This window comes from Nothoprocta perdicaria, unplaced genomic scaffold (genome assembly GCF_003342845.1).
Source record: "Nothoprocta perdicaria isolate Ctin4 unplaced genomic scaffold, notPer1 scaffold_176, whole genome shotgun sequence".
In the NCBI taxonomy this organism is placed as follows: domain Eukaryota; kingdom Metazoa; phylum Chordata; class Aves; order Tinamiformes; family Tinamidae; genus Nothoprocta; species Nothoprocta perdicaria.
Window position 1 is genome coordinate 373,226 of NW_020454938.1, and position 7,645 is coordinate 380,870.

Genomic DNA, 7,645 nt, shown 5'->3' on the forward strand with positions numbered 1-7,645 from the left:
GGCCCGCGCGCCGCCGCCATGGCCGCCCGCTCCCGCGCCTGGCGCGCTCGCCTCCTCGCGCCCTCATTGGCTGCCGCCTCGCGGAACGCCCCCTCCGGTGCCGCTCCGCCATTGGCCCGCCGCGCCGCCCGGGCGAAGGGGAGCGGCGGAGCTCTTCGCTGATTGGCGTGACGCCGGTGGGAGGGCAGCGCGTGCTTTCATTGGGGAACGGCCATGACGCGCACCCGAGGGGGCGGGGTCTGGCACAGGCGCGAGCCGATTGGCCGTCGCTGCGAATTTAAAATTTAAAGCGGAAGCGGGTGGGGAAGCAGCAGTGACGTCATTTCCTTGCATTGCTGTTAGGGAGCGTTTAAGGCGTGACGTCGCGTTGACGTCATCGCGGTGACTTTGTGTAGCCGTTGACAGAGGGCCCGCCCCGTAGGGCACCCTAGAACTGATGGAGGGTCGTATCCCAATGATACCCCCGGGCAGGAGGCGCCAGCCATGACCCGTCGCTGCCCGCGGCTGGTGCCGCTCGAGCTCCCCGTGGGCCCCGCGCGGCCGGGCGCCCCCGCTCCCCTGTCCCTGCGCGGCTCTGCTCTGATGACACCCGGCGCGGAGGCTAACGCGGCCACAACTGCCCTGCAACAGCGGCAATGACCTCTTTGAACAGTGACAGCAGATAGCACGTGCTAAAGGCACCCCGGCGGGATGTGAAAACGCCAAAGCTGCCCCAATGTGATGTTAAAGTGCTCTTCCTGGAAGTGAGGTGTGGGGAGAGGAGACCCCGACTCCCCAGCAGGCAACATCACTGTACGAAGTCTCCTTAGATGCCGCTTGGCAATGATCCTTTTCACGTTGCTTTTGCGGCTTGCGGCTGCTGCTTGTTTTCAGAACAGTTCCTTGCGCCAGGGCTTATGTCACTGCAGAGTCGTTTACATTGTGTTTGCTGCCTTCGTACATATCATTCACGTCTATATGTTTCTTCAGCCGACAGGATTTGGGGTTTCTTTGCATAGCTGAGAAGCAGCCTCTGGTTTTGTATAGAGGGGCCTATGTGCCTGTAGACACCCCTGCGTGGCTGAGAACGGTCCCTATCTCCCTGATAATGCAATTCACAGTGACCAACAGCCCCAGTCCTAGGAGCTACGCACCAAAACCCATCATACTTCCTCCACAGGCACGTTAAAGCACCAGGCAGGGAGGAAGACTGGAGTGGCCCTGTGCGGTTTGAGAGGGATCCATAGCCCTGGGCTCGTGCTGGCCACGCTGGGCTCGGGCTGGCTCTGTGCTCTGGAAGTGGAGCACGATGCTGAGATACACTGGCTGCACGTGGATGCAGGTTTTGCTTGCCGCTAGAGGTCAATACTGGTCCAAAAACGGGTGCTCAGCAGCTTCAGTGCTGTTTAACACCTGGGGCTGCCCCGAGGACGCTGCATAGTCATCTATCTAGCTCAGGAACCTGGTTCTGAGGAGCTGGTTCATGAGAAGAGAGGCTTCCCACAGCAGCACTCTGCTGTTCAGGGGCTGCTGAGGCCAGAAGGGACAGGGGCAGAGCGAGCTGGAGCTGGAAGCACAACACACGCAGGAGATGGGGTGCGTGGGGCCAGCCAAAAGCGGGGTGAATGGAGACACTGGGGTGAGGAGAGCAGGGAATGAGAAGGATATCAAAGGAAGGGGTAGAGCTTCTTGAATCAGGGTTGCATGGAAAGCTGTAGGGTTGGGGTGTGTGCACAAGAGGCTGATGTCAGGGTGGGGACAGGAAAAAACGTGGTTTCTTCAGCGAACTCGCCCACTAGACATGGCCTATTGGCACGTCTTGGAGCTCCTCTTACCCTGTGGGTATTTAGCAGTCTAGCTGTGACCCAAATACTGATGGATCACACTGAGAAAACAGGAGATGTGACAGGGAGGAGGAAGCCCTTCAGACCAGAGCTGCCCAGAAACCTACCCACCACCCTTCCCTCCTGAGCTTGAACGCCCCAGCTTAAACTAGAGCCACCAGCAGCCAGGCGTATTTATAAAGCAACAAAGAGAAGCCGGCAATAAAGTGGCCATTCGGATTTATTAGAGACTGTGAACGCAAGCAGATTTAATGGGCTAGAAATAGGGGCTGATCCATTCAAGTGCATAGGAGAAACCTGCCACCAAGAGCAAGGGAAGGACACTAGATCTCCCTGCCTAAAAGGATGGTGGGGAGCCTGTGGTCTGAAGGACACTGACTCKTCAGGAAGCCTTGGTGTGAGAGGAGGAACTGGGCTGTGTTTATGAGAGATCTATAGACTGCTAGATCTTACAGGTGGCTAGTTGTGGGGTCCATACACAAGGGCCAGCCTCAGCAAAAGACCATGAATGARGGCACTGCAGTCCGGTCCCATCCCTGCCACCCTTTTGCTGGGCCTGATGATTCCTTGTGCTCCACACCCTGCACAGCAGGTGTAAAATACTGCAAATTAGATTGGTGCCCTTGTACACTTTGTTATGGTGTAAATAACTGCCTGAGGTGCTGGCTTGAAAAAATGGGCTCTTGTTGCATCACTGCAGGTTGCTCCTCAGTGGAAATGAGAGGAAGCAACAAAGGGAGAAGATCATGCCCTGACTGCTCCTTCATATGCTAACTTTCCTGATGTGCTGATTTCTGATCCCCCCAGGTAAACAACACACCACAGCATTGAAGTCATCCTCCTGATATCCCGCTGGGTATACTTGCCCTCTTCCCTCTTGATGTTTGAATGCGGGAGGAATGAAACCCCGCCTGGGCCCCGTCTTTGCCCTGTCTGCAGACAGTGCTGCAGCCCTGTCCCATTTCGTGCTGGGGTGACCATCAGCAGAGCGCTCAGTGTTGGGCAGAGACCTGCCGAGGGGAAGAGGCTGGTAAGCYCAGCAGCTAGAATGAATCAGAGCTCAGGTAGGTGTCATCACCCACATGATGACATCCATCCTCTGAAGGCACTGGTTGGTTTTTCCAATACCAGATAATGCTGCTCCTTCCCCTGGTGGCAGGTCACAGCAGCCAGGAGCCATGCAGGAACTCCAGGAGCAGCCTCATCCATGCAGCAGCGCTGCACCAAAAGGTCTACGTGGGGCTCAGCCCAGCCTGGGGGYTCTCAGTGGGGTTTGGGGCTGGGAGGCTGCCCTGGGGAGCTCTGTCCTGGCCGAAATCTCGCTCTTGCCCCTGCTCCCTGTCACTAAACCCCCCAAGTGGACGAGCCCTCAAGAAGAGCTTAAACCCTTGGTGCTTCTGCAGCTGGCCGCCGTCCAGCACCTTGCAGCCTGCGCCCTGTCCCAGCAGCTGCGGAGGACACTTAGCGGAGTGTAACCAAAACCTGCCTTATCAGGAACTGCCTGGGAACAGAAAACAGGCGCAGGGCACGGGGAAATTTCCCAGCAAAGAGCCCCTGAGAGCTGCTCTTTCTGCCACCCTGTGTCCCAGTTCTGGGAATTGCTGCCTGGGAATGTGGGAGCCAGCTCAGAACGCTGAGTGTGAGATCCCTCTCTCCTCCCCTCTGCTTAAGCTCCTGGTCCTGCCCTGCCCGCTCCAGTGTGTTTGTTCTTAAAACTGAACCAGCTCTGAGGCTGCCATCAAAGATCCTGAGCCCTGGTGACCTGCCTGCTTTGCTCGTGTGTCCACCTGAGTCGCTCACAGTTTTCATGCTGTCCTCTGCCTGCACCRCACGCTGCAGCTCTCCTCCCCTCCGAACTGCTCCTCAAGGACACTGACATTTCCTCTTTCAAACAGCAGTGGCGAGGTGCTCTTTCGGCAATCATTTACTTGCTGGCAAAAGCAGCTTCATGGGAGGAGGGGAAAGGCACAGAAAAAAAAATGTAAATTGCGCTCACATTTGGTTGGCATTTTGACCCCCTAAACATATTTTTGAACTTATAAAAGTCTTGCTTTGTTTTGACCTTTTTCCTATGTTTATCTCTAAGTGATATTTAGTGGGAAGCCCTCAATTCGGAAAATGTCTCAAAGCCCCCAAATCTAATTGAAGCACTTGATCTCTCATTGTACCGACACTTTGTTCAGCTCCAGTGGAAAGTTTGTTTTCTGTTCTGCTAACCCAGCCAAAAAACTTTGTTTTGAGTTGACTCAGATACTTTGCTTCGAGGACACTCCTCAAGGACCAGTGGGAGAAACAAGTCACCTTTGATTCCTTATGCAGCGTGAAGCCTCCTGGGTCCCCCCGTCGTCTCCTTGCAGCGCTGCTGTGTGCTCTGTCCCTGTCTCTTGGACATCAGGAACCGGGCTCTGACCCGGCTGTAGCGTGGCTGATGCCTCCTCGGACAAAACAGTCGGTCACACATTGTGATTGTCTGCAAGTGAGGCAAATTCCTTGGGAAATGAGGCAAATCTCCTTCAGCCCTACCTTAATAGAAGAATATCTGTCCTGCTCCCGTTCTGCTCCCAGTGAGCCAAGCAGCTTTGGTGGAAATCCAGGGTGCTGCGCCGCTGCGTGTGGGCTAATCTAATCCTACGTCCCTCCCCGTTTGTTCTTTTGGTTTCCCCTTGGCAAAGGCCCAATCTTGTCTGGTTTCACCCAATTCTCCTCGTTCCAGGGAATCCTTGGAGTGGCCAACAGATAAATCAGGTGAAGGTGASGTTAAGCAGCTAGAGCCTGTCGGGGCCAGGACCTGCAGTGCTGCAGCAGGATTCCTCCCTSGTGACTGCATTTCCACGCCTGCCCTCCCAAACACACCTCCAGGTCCCAGTTTCCCTCCTCTGCTGACTGCTCCACATGGCCCCTTGCCAAGTCTGTAAGCAGAAAAGTATTCCCAGGCACCACAAGCCAAAGATAACATCCCTKTGTCCCTGCTCGGATGCCTGGTATCTCCTTTGAGCTTGCAAGGCCCCCAAGCCCGCGATCTCTCAGCATACCTGTAGGACAGACCAGCACATGTTCTGCCACGTTCCCTCCACAACAAGCGTGGTCCGTCTGGGGTCACCTCTTGGGGCCCCTTCGTCCCTTTRCCCCAGCATTCATGGTGATTAGATCTGCTGAGACAGTTCGCAGTGAACCAAGGAGCCCCCATCCCCTCCTTTCCAGGATGAAGCCTCCAGGCAAGAGGGAGGGATTTCTGAGCACTTTGGGTTTTGCTATTGCATCTCCAAAATATCTTTAGCGGTCGTAAAAGTGAGGAACTGGGAGAGACCTGGCTAGGGCCAGTACGGTGCAACTCTCACCCAGAGCCCTTCTGTGGCACCTAACAGTGCCGTTTCCCTCAGCCTTTCTCGTGTGGCCCAGGCCCTGCAAGGGAACCTTGTGACGAGGCTTTAACAGCCTCCCACGCTGCGGGCAGTGGGAGTGGGTGAGGAGTCAGGCCGTGCGTGCAGGGCAGCCAGCGGAGCATGCAGCTCCGGGCAGGCTGCAGCAGCCAAGTGCTGATCTGCAGGTTGATAGCAGGAGCAACGCGAGGCGGTGCAACAAGGTGAGACTATCAGGCCAGTGGAAAAGCTATAACCTCCGCCTCCCTAAGAGCAGGGTGCTCAGAGGCAGGGGCTACGCTAGGTGGGCGCTAGGTGGGATGGTCAACGCACAGAGCTGCACGGCAGTGCCCGGAGCTCCCTGGCTCCCCGGCTGTGCAGCACGGGGAGGACGGAGCTGTTTTTCGGGGTACACTGCGAGCTCAGTGAGAGCCCTGACTGGGAAGCACTGCAGTTCGGTTTCACCCACCGAAGGGCGGCCACCCAGAGCTATTGCTGGTGGTTACGCTGCCAGGCGTTAGCAAGTTCCCTTGTGCTATAAAATGCTCCTTTGTGCCTCTGTGTTTCCTCCTCTTTCAAGCTTCCAAGAGTTGCACTAGGGCAGGGCTAAAGACTGGTCCTCCCACAYAGCTGGCAGAAGAACATACAACTGTCAACAGAGCGTTTTGTGTTTAGGGCTTAGCTACTGCTCAGGGGTTTCAGCTTCTTTCTAGCCTCCTAGTCTGTATAGCTGAGCACRCCCTGCGGAATACACGTGTAATGAGAGACCCAAACCTGCAGCACGGAGTGCTCTGCACAGGGCAGCCTGGAGGCACTGCTGATCCTTAGGACAATTAATTTGCTYGTGTTTGAGGTGAGGCAGGTGCCTCCGGGATGTGCAAGGGCAGTGCATCCTTGCGGAGTGACTCTGCTGGGGCAGACCGGGGCTCTGCTTGTGCAGGTCCAAAGAGGTTGGGCRCATGGAGGCCTGTTGCTGCAGGAAGCAGCAGGTCCCTCGGGGTGCGAGGGATGATGCTGCAGATCCACAGGGTATGGAGGCCTTCAAAGACAGCCAGTGCACAGTGAGTCTTTGCAGACAGGCAGGAACAGAGTGTGCAGACACAGCGTGAGACAGGTTGCACACCGGGGTTTGAAGCCCCTGCCTGCACCCACGTCCCTAGCACTGTCCTGGTGACAAGCACAAGTGCTGGACAAGTACTGGATTCTGGCACCAACTTCCCAGCCATTSCCTGGGGCAGGAGGAAGGAGCCTGTGTCAGTGCTCTCCTACAGYATGCCTAAAGGAACCAGCCCGGCACCCCAGACTGAGTTACTGGGGCTGATGCTGGTCCAGCAAATCCTGTTCCCAGATGTTGCTCGGTCCTTCTCAATCTATGATGTATTTTCCCTCATCCTCTGCAAAGAAGGTTCCTTTCAGATGCTGCCTTGGTCTGTAATGAATTTCCCATAGATAGCTCAGCTGCTGGACAGCATCAAGGGCTGCTTTGCTGTCTTACTCCCAGTTAACCCTCTGTGGTGCCTCTTAGTTTGCTAGCTGATTCCTCAGCCGTACCAAGGTGCTCTTTGCTTCTCAGCTGCATTTCCACAGCTCTTTCCAAAGATAYCTCTGCCCAGCTGCCTGCGTGGAGCCTAGACCTCTGAAATGAGACTTGATAACAATTTTGTGTTGCCACCAGTCTCTCCAAGACTATCCACTGCATTTTTTTTCTGCCATCTGTCATTTTGAGAAGAAAGCAAACAAGAAATGATAAACTCAAATTATTGCCCTATTAATATGGAAATCAATACCATTTGCTGAGCCTGCAGGCCACAGTTAGATGCCATCAGCAAATTTGGGCAGCTTGCCTGAGCTGCAGTCTTTCATCTGCTAACAGGCACTTCGGGGACCTTCAGCCAGAGGAAGGAACTCTGATATGCTCGAATGATTTGCCTCAGTCTTTGGGAAGGGAGCACATGGCTTTGCAGAGACTTGAAGCACCATCAAAACAATGAAAAAAAAATGGAGTATGTGCTTATGCTTATTAATATAACACTATGGGAAGTCCCATATCAGAAATGCCTTGTGCACTTCTACATGGAATGTGAAAATCACCTTCTTGCATTCATCTTCCTTAGGTTTCCCCTTTTCAATGCAGCACTGGTGCAGTGCAGATGCAGTGAACATGCCGGAGAAGGAGGACATGAGCGGTGAGGAGGGAATGTGGCCAAGCTCCGATGGGCAACGATGCTTTCTCCAAGGGTGGTTGGAGGAGCCAACCCATCTGGAGGCTTCAGGGCACGGAGGTCTCCAAACCCACCTTTTGCACCACCTCAGAGCTCCTCTGCTGGCTCATAAAACTTGTGCATGTCCCAGCTCAGCTTGTCTTGCTAGGATGATGCGCTGAGTAAAACATTCTGGGAAATGTCAGTTCTGTATCCCTGTAAATATATGGCAGCCTTGGCGGGGCCACTGCATGTCTACATA